Source organism: Castor canadensis, chromosome 12 (assembly GCF_047511655.1).
Source record: "Castor canadensis chromosome 12, mCasCan1.hap1v2, whole genome shotgun sequence".
Lineage (NCBI taxonomy): Eukaryota > Metazoa > Chordata > Mammalia > Rodentia > Castoridae > Castor > Castor canadensis.
Genome location: NC_133397.1, coordinates 66,580,744 through 66,600,584, shown reverse-complemented (window position 1 = coordinate 66,600,584; position 19,841 = coordinate 66,580,744). Strand labels below are relative to the sequence as shown.

The window sequence follows — 19,841 nt, the reverse complement described above, 5'->3', positions numbered from 1 at the left end:
AACTGATAAATTCAGCATACTGTAAATACTAACACTTGACAATGATCAAACAAAAGGGAAAATTTAAAGACTACTTTCTTTATTAACCATAGATAAAAAAATTCCATAAAGGACAATTCTAACAACACAGAAGTAATTTTGATTCTAAAACATTTTATCATTTCAACAGCAGTGTACACAGAATATAAGTGAAAATCATATAATTATTTAAGAAAGATCATAAAAAACATCTTATAAAAGTAAACGTAAATTTAGTACAAGAAGTATCTTTGATTCCAAGATTTACTATGTCAATAACAAACAACATTCTTTTTTTTCTTTTATTCATTTATTCACATGTGCATACATTGTTTGGGTCATTTCTCCCCCCGCCCCCCACCCCCTGCCCCCCTCACTTATTGCATTTATACAATAAAAGAGAAATCATGATTATCTAAAATTGCATAAATCTGATATAAATAAACATAGGATGAATTAAGTGATTAATTTTGGAAACAGGAAATAGGAATGAGGGTGATACTATTATTCAATACTGTGGTGGATATATATAATAATAACAAAATATGGCAACCAAAAAGTAATTAAAGACATCAAGATGGGAAAGAAATAATAAAATTGTCATTATTTTTCATATCTATCATAATGTGCATATAAAATACAAAAAATCCAATAATTGAGAATTAGACTTCATACATTTAATAAGATTATAGCAATCAAATAATTATATTGTAAAATTTTAACTTTAATCCCATTTATTATAGACTCAAACATCTAAAGCTAAATATAACAGCTAATGGTGGAAGTCACTACACAGTAAATTATAAAACCTAATTCAGAGCAGTTAAAGGTTATATAAAATATAAAGAAATACAATAGTTCATAAATTAGACAATTCAATATTGTACACATGTCAGTTATTTTCAAACTGATTTATACTCAATAGAATCTTAATTTAAAACCCACCAACACATTGATGTTATTTAATTTTTCTTCACTATTGTATAAAATAATATTAAGTGGAAATAGTGATTCTAAAAATAACAAGAAATTTTTACAGGCGGGGAACCAGTAGCTCATTTCTGTAATCCTAGCTACTCAGGATGTAGAGATCAGGTTGATTGCAGTTTGAAGCCAGCCTGTGCAAACAGTTCGAGAGACCTATCTCAAAAAAAAAAAAACACTATCACATAAAAGGGCTGGTGGATTGGCACAAGGTGTAGGCCCTGAATTCAAGCCCCAGTACCATAAAAAAAAAAGAAAGAAAGAAAGAAACATTTTTATAGAAAAATAGATGGAGAATTTTTAATAAACAGTTCTAAGACTTAAAAATTAATAACTATGCAGGCATGTGGCACAAAACAAGGATGCCCACAGAGGACAATAAAAAAAAATGAAAACAAACTCAGTCATGGAGGAACACAATTTATGACAGGTTAAATGATAATAATGTTGAATAATGGACTGAACTTTCCATCGATAATCCTCAGGATTTGATTTATCAGATGGAAACAAAAAGAATTCTGACATCTGCCTGAAACATGCCCCAGAACTAATTCCAAGTAAACGATGAGTTTAATGTAAACAGTAAAAATGCAACCTACAGTACACAGAACGGGAAAATATCTTTCTTTATGTGACATAGGCAAACCTTATTCATTAATGCCAAACTAACAGAGAGAAGTATTTTAAATCACGCTGTGCTATAATTGGAAATGATGCTTTAAAAGCCACCATTAAGGAGAATAAAGAAACACCCTTCAAGATGAAAGGAATCATTTAAATATGTATGGCCCCTCAGAATATTAGCAATGAAAAGCAGAATTGTACAGAATTGTTCACAAAACTGTAAAACAATGGCAACTTCATGAGAAAATGGACAAAATATATTGAACGGAAGTCTCACACAGAAATATATTCAGTGAACAATAGTCCAAGGACATAGTTCAAGGAAATTAAGATTAACACATAATGAGATACAATCATGCCCATCTCAGGATAATTAAAATGACAAACATTGACAATACTAATTTTGGACGAGATATTGTTTAAATACAGTCTCACATCTTCCTAAGAAGAGGGAAAGTGGGTAAAAACACTTTAGAAACTCATTTGGTATCTCATACTAAGTTGAAGGTTTTCAGTCACTAAAATGCAGCAGTCCTAATACAGTGACCCAAGAGATATTCATACACCCATGCACACGAAGTATTTACAGAAATATTACTAGGTAGTATTGCTTTTGATACCTAGTTAATGAAAGCTATTGCAATGTGTTACTTGAAGCAGTAGAAACGCTTATTAAAAGTAGGACAAATAGATAAATTGCTACATATTTCATCTCTAGAATACTTTTCAGAAAGGAATATGAATTAACTATTTTCTATACAAAACACATATGGAAAAGGAACATCGTGATGCGAAAAATGCATATTTTATGATTTTCTTTGAAGTCAAAATCAGGAAAAAATCAGGAAAGTAGATAGTGGGCTTAGTCACTGGATGGTGGTGCAATGGATGTTCTCAGGACAAACTTTTTGTTCCATTTTTTTAACCTGGGTATGACTGCATCAGGATAGTTTGTGATACTTTTTTAAATGGTGTCTTTAAGATTAGTGAACTCTTCTGTGTTTGTGTTACATTCAAGACAGTTTTAACGGTAGGTAAAATTCACTTCTCCAAGCCCAATCTATTTCCTCTAATCTTGAGGAAATTTTCAAGACTTAAAAATAAAAATGACCCAAACATTGCATGCACATATGAATAAGATTTAAAAAAATTAAAAATAATAAATAAAAACAAGTTTAACATATTTGGATTTAGGTGCATAATATTGTAACCTCTCTATCATAATGTTTTGTTGTCTGCTGACATTACATTATTATCTTTGTAGATGCATTTTTTCTTTGTTGTCATTTTAAGAGATTCCGGTTAAGAATGAAAGGCAAACACATGACATCACTTCCATCTGGGACACTACTTAGGACACATAATCCCTTCTAAGTCTCCATGTGGTTTATACTGAGATTCATTGTATCATTCTCCGTTGCTTAACAAATATGGTGTTGTCATTCAAAATGAAGTATAGCAGCAATAGTACCTTTTCAAACTTTTTTTTTTACTTCTAAAAACATGAGTCCCTTCCTGTTCAGAACCTTACAGCTGAGCTTGCAGTGCTGTGTCTGAAATGATCTCATCTTTCCCACTCTGCTTCTCTGGTCACTTGTCAGCTTAAACAGTTTCAATTCATGAGCTGCCTCTGTGTAATAGGTTCTCATAATGACAGTGGTCATATTAACACATAATCATCATAAATATAGATGCTCAAATATTTATTGAATAAATGAATGTTAAGGAAGTTTTATCCATTAGGACAATGTTTAGATATAAGAAATAATAACTGAATTATGGCTTCAAAAAACAGTAGTTTACTGTTGTCAAATAAAAATGTCAAGTGGTAGTGGTTCTGTCAGTGGTTCAGTGCTCTGCAAGGCTCTGAGGGACTGGGTTCTCATCACCTTTCTTCTCTGTCTTGCTTAGTCTCATGAGATTTATTCCAAAGTATTTGTTCCTAGGGATTTTATTTCAAGGTTTTTACCACAGACCCAAACATCATCCTATTTCCACAGACAGAGGTTGATTAGAATCAAGAAGAAAAGTATTTTCCAGAAACTCACAGAAAATGTAGTTGTCTAGATTCAAGTCATGTTATCTATCACATCCTGCTGAAAAAGGGAATGAAAAAGTCAGTATCTCACTCTTTCATCTCATATAGCAAGACATGAACAAGGGAGATTAGAAGGGGGAAAACCTGTCAGATAAACTAATAACCTTTGTCCTCTACAAAACCCAAAATGTAGATTTTCATGTATCAATGTGGACATGTCATACAGTTTACATTGACTATAATAAGTGACTCCTACAGTAACCATTGATATATTGATGCATATTCAGCTCTTCAATTAAAATATTCTCAAAAGAGCATCGAGTCCACCAACTTTAAAGACAAGATCATCATCACACAGGATTCTGACCCTTGCATATCAGCCACATGAATGTCTAAAACAGTGAACCATACAGAGGGGTTATCAAGTTTCTATGGAAATAGAATAAAAAGCAGGATAAATACAGCACAGTATACAGGAGTATCGTGTGATTTCTGCCTGGCTTACATCAAACTTGATTATTCCTTTTTGCTCTGGCACAGACAACATTCATTTTTCATTTAGCACAGAAAAATTGAGCTGGCGGATATTAGATAACAACAGTAATTTTGTATCATCTCAGAGTTCACGACTTTAGGGGGCAGGTTATGACAGAATCAAATTAATCTGTCTGTTTTTAAATATGATAAACTAATTCATTCTTACCTTTGTCCATTGCTGGATACATATTATCCTTTAACACTGGTAATGTCCAGATTTCAAAAATGTAGTCTTACATGGTGTTTGTCTCACATTCTGGAATTCAAGGTTAGACAAATCATTAAATAATTTGGGTTCTACACATTATGCTGTAGGAATTCAATATGATTTTCCTCTTGACATTGTGAGGCCTATTTCACTTAGAATCATTGCAACTAATGCATTAGTTTAATAATTTAAAATTACACTATTGAATGACTCACTAATTTTAGGCTTGTCATCATCACTCTTCCTTAAAAAGTGTGTTATCAGAAAAAAGTCAAGGTTTTTATATAGAATAAATTCACTGCTCAGATTCCTAGTGAGAAATGACCTTGCCTATCTGTATACATGGATATGATTATCTTTTCAAAAACATGAAATACTAAGAAAAAATTGAAAAATAATATTCTCCATATTTATACATTTCTAAATAATTATTAAAGAAAAATTAGTCCATATAGGCAATAAACTCTCCAATTCATAATCCCCCAGTGGTAGACAATCACATACTGTGCCTTTTTACAATCCTAAAACAATGAGATTTCCCAGAGCGAATTTCTGTCATGGAATTCTGACTCCATGTGTATGTGTGTGTGTAAGTGCATGCTTGCATGTAGACCTGTGCTAACCCAAGCTGCATTTGTCTTTCTGAGCTGCATTTTCTATCTATGTGACTACTATGGTTTGGGTATTGTGTATTGTTTCCCCAATTCCAGGGATTCACCTATTGGAAGCCTGGTCTCCAGCACAGTGGTATTAGCAGTCATGTGAACTTCAAGAGAAGCTAAGGTGGTCCTTAGCTCAACAGCGTACATGAACTCAAAAGGGATTAAAGTATTTCTCCAGGAATTCTGGTGGGTTCCCATGAGAGATTGTTACAAAAACTTCTTTATGGGTTTTTCTGAGGTGAAATTTCTCCCTCACATAGGATCTCCTCCTCCACTCCCCTTTCCTACTTCCCATAAACCTTCATTAGTCCATTCATCAATCATGGCAGGGGGGGGCCCATTATTTTTGATACTGTACAGTATTTTGGTTTTGGATGAATCATGACTTATGTGACCAATCTGGGAGTGTACAAATTTTCTCTTAAAGGGCTAGATAGTTGATAATTTGACTCTACTTGTTATATTGTCTCTCGATTGTAATTACTCAATTCTGTCATTGTAGTAAAAAAAAAATGCATGGACAGTGTGAAAACAAATGGGCTTGGCTGTGGTCCAGTAAAACTTCTTCATAAAAAACTGGCTGCAATTCATAGACCCTGAAACAGATCTCCTATTAATGGATATTTAATTATTCCTAAGCACACAATTGGTTCCTGTCTCTGCCATGGGCATAGTTGAGATTACAGTCATGTACCACCATACCTGGCTTCTAAACACTTTCTTTACAGCTGTAATTATATCATTGTTATATAATTAACTTTATGTTCATTATTTCCTAAGATATATTTCCAAAATAAAATATTGAACTATTTTCAATAATTTTATCAAGTTGCAGGCCAGAAACATTTTACTAAAGTATGCTTCCACTGCATGGTGGCCGCTTCCATACATTATGGCCTATTCCTGTTTTTTTTCAAATTTCATTTTGAAAAGACAAATAGTTATGCTATAATTTGGATATGGTAGAATTTATGTTGATTAAAAATGTAAACCTGCAGCTCATGACTTTCAGTGTATGTCATGAAGTCAGGGAACCTAAGTGTATCCCACTGTGGATGTCAAGACCTACCCAGTGCAAGGCATGAGTGAACACTCAATACATTTTGATAAATAAACACATGCAGGGATGTAAGAACTTTTCTTTTGATAAGTACTTATGTATTACTTTATATTCTACCCTACCCCTCTCTTTTTGGATATTAATTATTTTTTCCCTTTTGAAGTGAAAGATATTTTATATATTTTCAACTTATTCCTTTTTTATATATGCTGCAAATATTTTTTGCTGACCACTTCTGGATTTTTTACTATTTATTAAACTTAATTCCAAGTTGCATAAGATTCTCTAAATTCAAAAGCAACAGTATAATCACAAACTAAAATAGTTGTGAACATTTGTACAACTTTACTTTAATAAAGAGCTAACCCAAAGACAGAAACAATAACAGAATATGATCATTGATTGACTATATGAAAACAATGGCAAAAAGACTCACTATAAACATGAAAAATTTACAAAAGCAATAGCAAGCAGAGAAACTATTTTTGAATACCCATGAAAAAGAGAATGTTGTTACATTTAATATATATTTATTTCTTGATTTTTACAAAACAACAACCATCTCATTAAATGATGAGGGCATAAGATAAAAGAGGAACTTCACAACATATACATTGGTCAATGAATTATAAGCTCCACTAATATCTTAATGAGGATAATTAAATATAGACATAAGAAACCCACTCCCCACATTCTTTCTTATTGCAAAAATCAAAAAGAGTTACAATATACAAGATTGTGATGGCAGTGGGGAAGTGAAATTAACACACTCATTTGCTCTTGTTGGGAGTAAAATGCCTTGATACAAATGTGCTGAAAGTTTTAAATATGTCACATGGAAGTGGCATTAACTCAGATGTTGATTTGAGTTATTTGTCTTCAAAGCAACCCTGTGAAAAGATGGAGAGCTGTGCCAAGTCTTTCCTTTAGGGTAAGGGGATGAAAGGAAATGTAAAAACATCCTTCACAGGTGAGGACAGATAAGGAAACTTTGTGTTCTTCCTGTAGATAGGAATAGGGAAACAGGGATTTCTTCTTCTTCTCCTTCTCCTTCTCCTTCTCCTCCTTCTTCTTCTTTCTTCTTCTTTCTTCTTCTTCTTCTTCCTTCTTCTTCCTCTTCTTCCTCTTCCTCCTCCTCCTCTCCTCTTCCTCCTCCTCCTGCTCCTCCTCCTCTTTCTTCTTAAAAAAAACACAACTCCTAGCCCTTAGGTCCTGGATTAGTAAAACCCACAATTCCTAAGAAAAAGCAGTAATTCTCAGAAAAAGTACATTCAGCTCACAGAGACATGGAATCATTTTCCTGATTATGTGGTGGTTTGTAAGGCTCTCCCACCCACAAGACCTAGCCACAGTGCTCCTTCTCTGTTGCTATGAGACATAGAAACTGATCTGCTCCTGGCTGTTTGTTGTTCTACTTAATAATTGCTCCCCAAACTAACCAAAAATCTGTAGAAGCTTATCAATTATAATTTTTAAGGGGCCAATTCTATTTTAAATACACCAGCATCTGCCTCTGGACAATTCATTGCAACTTTGGCTACAAGTTGTAACCACCTGAGCAACTTTTTTGAACACATGAATATCTGGAACTTTCCCATGAGAACTGCATCAGAATTGGGCTATAAACAGAAGTTGTAGGGGGCAGGTACCCAAGATTTTATTTTAAACTCAACAGGGGATAAAGCAAGATAATCATTAAAAAAAAATTGCTATAAAGGAAAAGCATACACCAAGCAAGGTATCAAGATTACCTACCCCTCTATTTAATCTGTTTGCAATGTTAATTGTCAAATTTATGTTTTATTATTTGTAAACAACAAAATATGCTCATCAAAATTTTAGTAGGACTAAACTTTGCCATTCACTTCTCCCAAATCTCACTCACATTTCAAACAAATATTTTACTCAGTAGAATCTTGTTGATGTCATCCAACCACAGACCCAAAAGGTTTTTTTTTAACTTACTGAAATAAGGGATATAATATACCATAAGGAACCACAGAGTGTCTCAGTAAGAAGGCATTTGACAGGACCTGTTACAGGAAGTTATTTGTATCAGACTTTTTGAAGAGTATTTAGGAACCACGGCTTTGTTCCAAGGCAGATGCTATTGCAAACCAGGATTAATCTTGTGATTATATAAATAAATCTTATCAAGGAGACAGGAGGAACAAAGCAGGTATAAAGCTGTGTCTGGTAGGGAAATAGTAATAGCCTCAAATGAGGGCATCTCAGAAATTGACAAGACTTTACCTTTCATAGGCTCAAAGATGTAAAATGGTAAACTCATTTTTAAAGCTTTCTTATGAGAAAAGAGGCCTAGGACTCCTTGCTGCTACAGAGTTACCTAGAGAATTACTTTCTAGGGATTCATTTCCTCTTCAGCTGTCAAAGCACTTAGCCTTGATTCAGGTAGCCCTTTGTACTTCTAAAACTGGTGTCAGACAATGTCGTCACCCACGTGATGTAAGTTTTGCAAGCAGGCTTCTACTGAGATTTCAAAGGAAAGCCTCAAAGATCAGGTGGTATGTGGCAGGATCAGAATCTCTGCAAGCAGCCCCTGGAAGGGCAATGTGTAAGTGGATGATGAATGAAGATGAAGGTGCAATGGAGACCCCAAGAAACTGGAATTATCTACCAAGGGACAGTGTAGGCTGTGAGCAAAGCCAGCCCAAGAAAGTGACCATGTCAGCTGTAACTGACAAGGGTTACAGGAGTTGGGTCACTTGAACTTTCTGGTGCTCACATTATGACACCATGTGTCCTGGATGTCAGATATGGAGATAAAAGTTTAATGTTTTCCTGCTGTCTTTTAGTCTTGCTTTGGTCTGATTCTACATTATTTTCCTATCCCTTCTACTGGCGATGGAAAATTTACCAGGTGTCATTTATGTTGGAAGTACATATATTTTTCTCTTTATTTTTATGCCTGAGATAACCTCTAGTCTTAGAGGAGATTTTGAACTTAGACATTTAAGCAATGATAAGAATGGTTAAGACTCTGGGACTCATGGAGATGGACTAAGTGCATTTTGTATTATGAGATGGATATGAGCCATTTGGAGCCAGGGGTGGAATTTTGGAATCTGAATGTGTCCTCTAAAGCCCAGGTGTTAAAGATTTGGTTGCTAGTCTATGATGCTATTGGAAAATAGAATTTAAGAGGTAGACCTAGTTGGAGGAAGTTAGGTCATGGAAGCAATCATGTCTTTATCCCTGTTTTGTTCCTCCAGTCTCATGGGGAGCATGCCCTTGAAACATATGCTAGTACTTCAGTTCCTTTCTCTCTCAATCTTTGCTCCTGGCTGCCATGATGTGATCAGTTTCCTCATCCACATGCTGTCCTCCATGTTGTGCTGTCTCAACAGAGATCCAAAGGCAAGAGATCCAAGTAACCATGGACTAAAACCTCTGAAATCATGAGCCAAATACACCTTTCCTTCTTATCAGTTGATTATCTCATGTATTTTATCACAATACTGCAAAGCTGACTAATACATTTGATAAAATATTTTTAGTTATAAGTAATGAAATCTGATATATTTTTACTTTTATAAAAATGTTTTTAAAATACCACCCAAACTGCTGCATTGTTGTAACACTGTTGACACAGAGCTGGCACTGAGGCAGACAGCTTATTTGGTGTACAGGTATACTTTTATACTGTCCATGAGAAATCTCTGAAGATTCAAAAACTGCTTTCTACCCTTTTAACAAATTCTCAAAGTCTTTCTAATTTACACACTAGCAGAGACTTTTTTTTACATCCAATTGTCATTTGCCATTTCAAAATTTTGTTCATGCTTTGAAACAGCCCTAGATAAACATGAAATTGTACCTCATACATTCTCAGTTGTTTTCCTGGTACAAACAACTCAACACTGAACAAATTATAACTTCTAGATAAGTGAACATTTTTAGGTCAGGACAAAAGTACTCACAGTGAAGAGATAAAACAACCAAAAATTGTCAAATCAAATACAAATCTATTCTCAAATAATTTTCCTTGCAAACTTTAGTTTCTTTCTCCCTGCTTCATTTGTTGTGATATTTCTGTTGTTTTCCAAAGCAAAAATACAGACTTCATCTATTTACAAGTCTGCTTGATGTTTTCTCAGTAAACAATGAATCCTGGACACAGAAAATCTGACCTGATTTGAGTCTGACATTTACTTTATTGGTCCCAAGATGATATCTATTTCCTAATCTTCTCTACATGCCCAAAATATGCCAACCAATATTTTCTTTCTTTCCAAATTCTTGCTGATATTCATTGTTCATTATCAGATAGAAGCGTCTTTCTATTTTTAATAGTAAAATGCCTTCACCAGGGGTAGTAAGAAAATAAAGGAAGCTGATCATTGAATCATTGCCCATACCCATGCCTTCACTGGGATGTATCAATGTTGGTCATGTGAATTTAGAGCTATATACATATATGAAAATATAAACCTTACTGCCCTAGTTCAGTGGTGGCATCCCACTACCCCTTAACTATGGAGGGAATGAAGCACTACTGCAACCAAAGGCTTGAGAGACCCCACATCTAAGCGGTTCATTTCAGAGCACAGCACAGGAGGCATCTGGCATGATGCCTCACAGTCAAAGCAAGGCTGCATAAGTTGTCCAGGAAAATTGACCTTTGAATAAAATAGAATTGGAATAATCACAAACTACCCTATTTTAAGACTTAACAGAAAATTACAATAATCAGAAGAGCATGAAAGTACTATAAAAATAGATTCAAAGATCAATGACTAAATTAGAGTCTAGAAATAAAAGCATGTGAATATACCAATTTATTTCAGACAAGGTCAAAGGCAGCTTAATAAAGAAAGGATAATTTCAAAAAAGTTGATGGAAAAATTGGCCAACCATATACCAAACTCTCAAACAAAAAAATCCAAAACAGTGCTTTGAACTAACCCTCATATCTTTCACCCAATTTAATTTCAAATGAATCTTAGACATAAACTGTCAAACAATGAAACTTTTAGAATAAAGTACATGAGAAAATATTCATCACCTAAGTTTAGGCAAAAATATCTTAGACATAACACTAGAAGGATAATCTATAAAATAAAAAATCAATTGGATAATATCAAAATATAAGCTTTAGCTTTGAAAAATGACATTGTTAAGAGAATGAAAAAATAAAACAGCAATTTTAGAAAATAGTTTCAAGTTACTCATCTGATAAGATTGTATCCAGGAGATAGGAAGAACTCTTAAAACTATTGGAAAAAATAGTGAAAACACTTGCAGAGCTAGGACTATTTAAGCAATGACTTTCTAAATAGGACTCCAATTGCCTAAGAAATAAGAGCAAGAATTAACAAATGAGATTGCATGAAATTACAAACCTTTGGTGCATAAAAAGAAACAATTACCACAATGAAGAGACAATCCACATAATAAAAGAAAGTCTTTGCCAACTATTTGTTGAACAAGGGATTAATATCAAGAATATATAAAGGGCTCAAAAATAAATAAATGAAAGAACAAATAATCCAATTAATAAATGGGAAAATTAATTGAATAGACAGTTTTCAAAAGAAAAATACAAATGCCCAGTAAATACATGGAGAAATGTTAAACATCTTTATCATAAAGGAAATATAAATGAAAGCATCATTATAGTTCCTTCTTGTCTCGGTCAAGAAAACAAGTAACAACAAATGCTGGTGAGAATACAGGGGGAAAAGGAACTCTTACACACTATTAGTGCATCCACTATGGAAAACTGTGTGGAGATTCCTCAAAAATCTAAAAATAGAAGTTCCACATGATCTTGCTGTACCACTCTTGGGCATATATCATGCAACAGAAATACCTTCACATCCATGTTTAGCAGCACTATTATTAATAGGCAAGCTATGGAATCAACATAGGTGACCATCAATAGAAGAACGGATAAAAGAAATGTGGTATATACACACTATGAAATATTATTCAACCAAAAAAGAAGAATGAAATTATGTCATCTGGAGGAAAACAGGTGGAATTAGAGATTATCATGTTAAGTGAAATAAGCCAAATTCTGAGTGAAAGACAAGTATCACTTTTTCTCTCATGTGTGGAATGCAGATCTAGAGAAAAAAAAAAACACCTGGGCAAAAGAGGAACAATTTGTGGTGGGACAGAACAGTTGGGAGGTGGATATATGACACATCCACCCACTTCATAATGAAACCCATTTAAAAAATTGAAAAACTAGGTGTGGGATCATGGAAGAAGAAAACCCTTCTAAATGTTCAAAAGCTCTTCTCCTCTTGTTTTAAACAACTACTAACAAATATTTCATAACAGATAATGATGTGGTTTTTTTTACTATTGAGTTTTCTTAAGAGTTCCTTCAATTAAACAGTGAGTAAATGTTCTTAATAAACATGTATTAAAAGTTTCAAATGACCAACAAATATATGAAAAATTCAACTTCACTACTCATCAGGAAAATGCAACAAATGAAAACCCCAATGAGACATCATCTTATACCAAGTAGAATGGATACAATCAAGAAAGAAAAAAAATAACTAATGCTGGTAAAGATATAGATAAACAAGAGCTCATATATACTGGTAGAGGGAATGTAAATTAGTTCAAGTATTGCAGAAAACATCATGGAGGCACAGTGACCTCATGATCCAGCTATTCAAATACTGAGTATATATTCAATGGAAATGAAAACTGTTTACAAAGAGGGAGTTGAATTTTTATGTTTATTATACCACCATTCATCATAGCCAAGGTATAGAATCAACAAAGATGGCTATTCATAGATGAATGAATAATAAAAATGTAGTATATATGCACAATGAAATATTATTCAGCCATAAAAAGTCAGAATCCTGCAATTCATAGCAACACAGATGAATTCAGAGATCATTTTGTTATATGAAATGAGCCAGGCACAGCAAGACAAATACTTCATGTTTTCAGTTATATTTAAAGACTAAAACGTTGACTTCATAAAGTAGACAGTAGAGGAGTAGTTGCCAGGAACTGAGAAAGGTATAAAGAATGGGAAAATGGAGAGTAGGGTAAAAGTTTTCAGGGTTCAGTTGGATAGAGGGAATAACTTCTGATGTTCTATAGCACAATACCATACTCTGGTTGACAATGATTAATTGTCTACTTCAAAATAGCTATTAGAGAGAACTTTGAATGTTCCCAACACAAAGAAATAATAAATGTCTGAGTGATGGGTATGCCAGTCATCCTGATCTGATCAATACAGATTGTTTGTGTGTTTTGAAGTATCATATTGTAAACCATAAGTACATACAATTACTGTGTCAATTAAAAATAAGTTTTAAAATGAATATATGACATTCTTAGAAATCAATAAAAAAGACAAAGAAAATGAGCAAAGATTTAAATAGGCACTTCATAATTAAAGATATATTAATTGTCAAGAAACATTTGAACATAGGTTTAATATCATTACACGAGAGAGAGATTCAAAATAAAGTTACAATAAGCAATATATCTTAATGATAAAACAGTTTGAAAAGCCCACAATACTATTGTCACAACTAAATAAATTAACATTAATGTGTTTTTACTATTTGCAATGCATTGTTTTTTTTTTTACTTTTAGGGTTTTTAGTTGGGATGGGACTAGAGATCAAACCCAGGGCCTCACACAAGCTAGGTACGCACTCTACCACTGAACAATACTCCCAGCCTCTTTCATAATTGACACATAATAATTGTATGTTTATGGGATAGAGTGTATACAATGTGTCATGATTAAATCAAGATAATTATAATTTCCACTTCCTTAAATGTTTATCATTTCTTTGTGTTGGAAACAGAACTTCTGTCTTCTGCTCAATTATAAAATTTATAATAAACTGTTGTAAGCTATAATCACGTTTCTGTGGTATAGAACACTAGTGTTCTTCCTCTTATCTAACTGTATTTTGGTACTTATTATTCAGTCTCTCCCTCTTCTTCCTCTTCTGTCTCCTTCTCAGACTGTAGTAATCACTAATGCAGTCTTTACTTTAATCCTTTTCATACCAGAGCTAACCCAGAGAAAGAAAAGAAACTTTCTCACTCACAGAATGTCATAAGGTACTGATAGAGAGAGTCTCTGAACAACCTTTCTTTCTCAGGAAGGTGTTAGTATACAGGAGAAGATTTTAACTATGGGTGCTTCATTTTGAGTTTTAGGGGTACAAAAAAATTACAGTCACTTACTTTAGATGAACTACAGAACTCCGTTCAAACACTTTGCAGATCAACATTTGACAAATGGCTTCCATGAGACAACTTGTGAAACTTTCATGTAAGTCTTGCATACCTTTCTATACTCCATTCCTTCATACTGTTTCACTTAACTGTAGGCTTTCCTATTACTCTGTGAACTGTTGTTCTGATATTATATATATATATATATATATATATATATATATACATATATTGAATTAATATTAAATAAAATAGTACAAACCTACTTCTGTTTTCACTTTTAGCTTTATGCTTCAAGCTAAAAGCTGCAAATTGTTATACTTACAAAATTTTGTAAGCATAATTCCTTCTAAAATAGACATCTTCCTAATTCTAATTCACTTAAATATAGTTATTGGGACAGGTGTGGTGGCTCACACTTATAATCTAACATTTAGGAGGTGGAGAATCACAAGTTTGAGGGCAGCCTGGTCTATATAAAAAGACTCTGTATCAAAAAAGAAAATAAAAATAAATAAATAAAAAAGTATTTACTGAGATCCTTTGTGTCAGGGTCTGTTTTATATCCTCATAAACAAATCAGATGACCCTCTGCCTCATGCAGTTTATACCACAGGCAGGAGAAACAGAGAGTATATTAATTAATATTTAAGTTAACTGTAGACTTGCATAAGTAGAAGAGGAGCAGAGTGATCCAACAGACAGGAAAACCTGTGTGTCTGAGTGTGTGTGTGTGTGTGTGTGTGTGTGTGCATGTGTGTTCACACATGGGCAAAGGAGGGTGCCAACATTAAAAGAAGCATTCAAGGAAACTGTCCACAAAAGATCTTGTTTTACTGAGATTGAAAATATGAGAAGGCCTAGAAGGGAGCTCCCTAGATGGAGAAAACAGCTTGTTGCCAAGTCCTGAGCCAGTAAAGAGCTGAGTAGTATCTCAAGGATCAGAGAGAAGGCAGGTGTGGATGGAGCTCAGTGAGACTGGGGATAGACACAATAGGTCAGATCATGAAGACTTCTTAGGCCACAGTAGGGAAACTATTTTATTTTTAGTGCCATGGGAAGCTGTCAAAATATTTTGGGCAATATTGTGAGGTCATTTAATTAAGGTTGTAAAGGTCACAGTAGAAGCAGCAAAATGAAATATAAAGCTTTGAAGATGTAATATCAGAGGACCTTGGATTGTGTAGATACAAGGACTGAGTGGACTGCAAAAATATATTTTAGGTATGGACAGGATGGTTGATTAAATGGCTATGAAAAATTAAGAATGGGTAGGAACCAAAGGTAACTTTTGGTTCTTGGATGTAATGGATTGAATTGGTGTTCCTGAAATGAGAAGGGTTCGGAAAGGTTTGGGAAAGGGCTACTAAGATTCAAGGTATTAAGGGGTATTAAGGCTATGGATATTTGCAACTGGATGTGTTAGTGGAATACACACACACACGCATAATTTTATTGAGGTAAATCCAGATATAAAGATATAAAATAGTGAATCAAAAGCAAATAAATAACTTTTTTAAATCATGTTACTTAGAGGAAAGAAAAACAATCCTGAACAGATAATTGACGTAGGGAGAAGAGTCAGGAAAGAGACTGACATGGTGGTGCTATAGTCCACACAGAGTAAAACTGACTTTTGTCTCCTTAACTCTTTATCCACTAGATAGGTTTTTATTTACCCGAAATGCATTCCAAATCCAATGACTTCCTCCTTCACACCATGCTCAACCACTCCTCAAGTCTGAGCTAGCTTCACCTTTGCAACACATGGTGTTATCTCCTATGTCTTGTTTATATGTTTTTTGCTATAGTTGAAATTCTACAGCCTTTAAAATTTGGTTACATCTCAATCAATCTCCAATAAGTAGCTTTTGACAAATGGGAATGATGAACGTTTTTTAAAGTGCCCTGAAGTATGATTTTAGTAAATAGCAAACCTGCCCAGCATGCTACTATCTTATTGCTGTCAGTCTTTGCATAATTCTCCCCTTTTCTGTAAAGTGCCATCATTCCATTGAGTTGCTGTGCCTGGGGCTCATTCAGATCAACACCAAAATTTCAATGTTCCACTCCAATACACTAGTGTATCTCTCGTTGGTTACCAGTGCCATTTCTCCCCTTCTATGTGTCGAACCTTTAAGACTCTTCTCAAATTGAATTCTACCTAAGTCCTCCCATTTTGTGCTGTGATCATCAGTGTTGTATCCAAGCTGTTCCTGCCCATGTTCTAAACATGTTCATCTACTCTCCCCAAACAGCATCCTGTGCTCTGTTTCCTCCTCTGTGAACGGAGGAATTAGGCTCAAGGATTTCCAAGTTCCCTTCTTGCTCTGACATTCTAACTGCAATTAGAGCACTGCACTGTGATCCATCTATAAATTCAGCAGGAGTTCAGAGAAGGTGAGTGTAATTGAAGAAGTTTCCTAGAGGAAATGTAGAGTTTGAATAGTGTCTTGAGTAATGGGAAGATTTAAACTGGCAAAAAGATTGTCCCAGGTTGGAGAAACTGTATAACTCAAACCAAGGAGGTGAGGAAAAAAGATGTGTATCAGGTGACTGATGACAGATAAATTTGACTGGTATAGTATGTGCAGATTTCTGGATCATGAAAAATAAGTGTGAATCAGAAGCAAATAATAATAAATACAAAATAAACAAGCACCTGAAGGTGGATGAAATGAAATCTGAGCTTAGTAATGATAACAAGATTCTGCCTTGGACTTTCAAAAAGTGTTTGAAGGCAAAGGGAAGTCCAAACTGAGAAAGTGAAGATGAATTTGTAACCCTACTATAAGCTCGTTTTATCGCATAGAAGAATCACTTTAGTGGGTTTCAATATACCTAACTGTGTAGCATAGGTAACATAATCTCGATGAGTTGTTTTTAGAGTTTGACCCTTACCAAAAGAAGAATCTTCAGCTGGATAATGTCATGCCAGCAAAAATAAGAAAGTGACACTACCATTCCCTCACCAGGGTTATTATGCTAAACAGAGTTGGAAACAAGGAGTCTAAGGTCACAGTTCAAATCTTTATCCAGACTTGTTGAAGGAAGAAGAAAGGGAGGGAAGGAGGAAGTTGGGGAAGGGCAGGGAGAGGACAGATGGAAAAAGAAGTCTTTCCTAGCCACAACACACCTCTAAATCTTGGTCATGTAAAGTCACAAAAGTGAGACCTTCTTCAAAACAGACAAAAGATACTATTGATAACAAAGGACTAGTCATTACTTTTCAATTTGAAACATGACTAACTATAGAGAAGAAAAGGTTTTTTTTAATATTGATATCAAATCTATAATAAAAATCAGAATAAAACTTAAGAACATATATGCTGTCTTCAAAATAAACTGAAGAAGGGAGATAAGCAATATTTTTATGTGTGCTATATTTTTTGCACACTTCTAGATAGCTAACATCACACCTTAATCAGTACAACATATCTTGAAATTGCTGTAACTCTCATGAATAGGGAAATGAATATCCAAAGAGTTTAGATGATTTTCCAATCCATTACAACTAGATAATAACAGATCTAGGATATGAATTCAGTGAGTGTACTATAGTTAGCCTTCCATGTTTGTGGGTTGCACATCTGTAGATTCAACCAATCCCAGCAGAAAATTCTTGAAAAAAATGTACATTGTGCTGATATGTGCTATCTGGCTGGGCCTGCAATGGTTGTGTTTGTACTAAACATACACAGACACTTTTTCCTGTGTCATTATTTGCTAAATAATATAAAATAAGAACCATTATTTACACTATGTTGGGTATTATAAAAAAACCTAGGGATGATTTAAAGTATAAAAGATGATTGTGTGCGTTATATGTAAATACTTGATTTTAGTATCATTGGGGTAAGGTCCTTGAACCAAACTTCTGCACATTCTAAGGGATAACTATGCTTCTTTGGGCCTCATGACACCACAATACATAAAAATTTCCTAACCCATAATAGACCTACTTAACTTCTGTACAATAAAACTGAGCTTTTAAAACATGGACAGAAAAAACTGAGCTTTTAAAGCATGGACAGAATGAGAGTTGCATCCAAATCACCTGGGAGTGGAGGCTCTTATAAAAAGATCTGGAGTCTACCTCATATCAACATCAATGACAACATGTTTCCTATGATTCTTGTGTGCACTAAACATCTGAAGTAATAAAAAAAAACAAACTGCTCCCAACAAATCACATAACATAAATGCCACATAAACTTTTTGACTAATTCTTCCAAACCACATACTTGCTACTTGAGCCTCTATTTTCATCAAAATCGAATATCTCACAATCTAAAATGAAGCCATTTGGCCACTGTTTGAATTTCCCACATAAGACTTTCAAAGGCAAGCCAGAATCATGCTCCTGAATTGAAAAACTGAAGAGCGATCAGTGACTAGAGGAGCAAATCAATCAGCTTCAAAGATTGAAAAGCTTTTAATAGGAGATTAATAGGAATGAGTAAGTCAGAAGTAAAAAAAGGTTACAAAATTAGAACTGGCAAAGAAAGATCTTAGGAATTCCAGTCATGCACATATTTTTAAAATCAATTTTTCGGTGTAATTTACATAGAAATAAAAGGAACCCATATAAATGCAGATAGGGTTTTATGAGTTTTAAAATTTACATGATCGTGTAATCCAAAACATAGTCACTAATAGGACAATTCTCTTTCCCTACAAGATTCCCTTACGTACCTTTTTAGACAGTACCCATCATCCCTAGCTCTAAGCAACCACCCATTTGCTGACTGGTGCCTCTTGTAAAACTTTATGTAAATGGAATCATACAGTATGTTGAATCTTTAGGATCCAACTTTTTTTCTCTCAACATGATATTTCTGAGATTCCCCCACATTTTTCATGTTTCAGTAGATTTTTCCCATTCATCCTTCAGTGTTTTGTGCTTTCTTTAGGTAACTGTCAGTAGTTAGATGTGGCTAGAAAGAAAAAAGAAAAAGCAAACAACCCTATACTGTCCTAGAGTGATGGTCACTGCTTAGGAGAGGATCCTGTAGAAGGGAGGATCAAAGGAGTGCACTAAAGTAAGAAGGATGGAAGCAGGAAGAAGGGATCCAAGGGCAAATGCTCTTATGGAAGTTAGAGTGGAGGACACTCATTGGTACATTTGACTATTACTAATTTTAGTTAGGAGAGGGAAAAAAGGGTACTTTGTGGCAGAGGCCTCATTATCACACAGGTACACCTGCTTAACTCTAAGGGGTGTTCACTGCCTATTTGTTGGAATATCAAGGTAAAACAAAACAAAGTTTAAAAATTTGTAATGAGTAGTGTTTCATTGTAAGATACACCACAATTTATTCATAAGCTCAACGTTTTTTTTCAGTGCTGGGGAATCAAATTCATGCATGCTCGGCAAGCATTCTACTACTGAGTTACATCTCTAACGCTAACTCTCAATGACTATTTAGGCTGTGTTTGGAGTTAAGAGTAAATCTGCTGGGAAGATTCTAGTGAAGGTCTCTACAAACATATATTTTCATTTATCTAGAGAAA

General features: G+C 34.2%; 1 long non-coding RNA gene across 2 annotated transcripts in view; it reads left to right on the top strand.

The window, feature by feature from the left end:
* LOC141415046 (uncharacterized) overlaps positions 1-19,841 on the top strand; it is an 88,061-nt gene that overhangs the window by 21,890 nt on the left and 46,330 nt on the right. Inside the window, exon 2 of one of the 2 annotated variants that reach the window (XR_012440075.1) lies at positions 16,586-16,727. The exons of the other annotated variant lie outside the window; for it this stretch is intronic. This is a non-coding gene — a long non-coding RNA (uncharacterized lncRNA). The remainder of the gene's footprint in view (positions 1-16,585; positions 16,728-19,841) is intronic. 2 annotated transcript variants of the gene reach the window in all.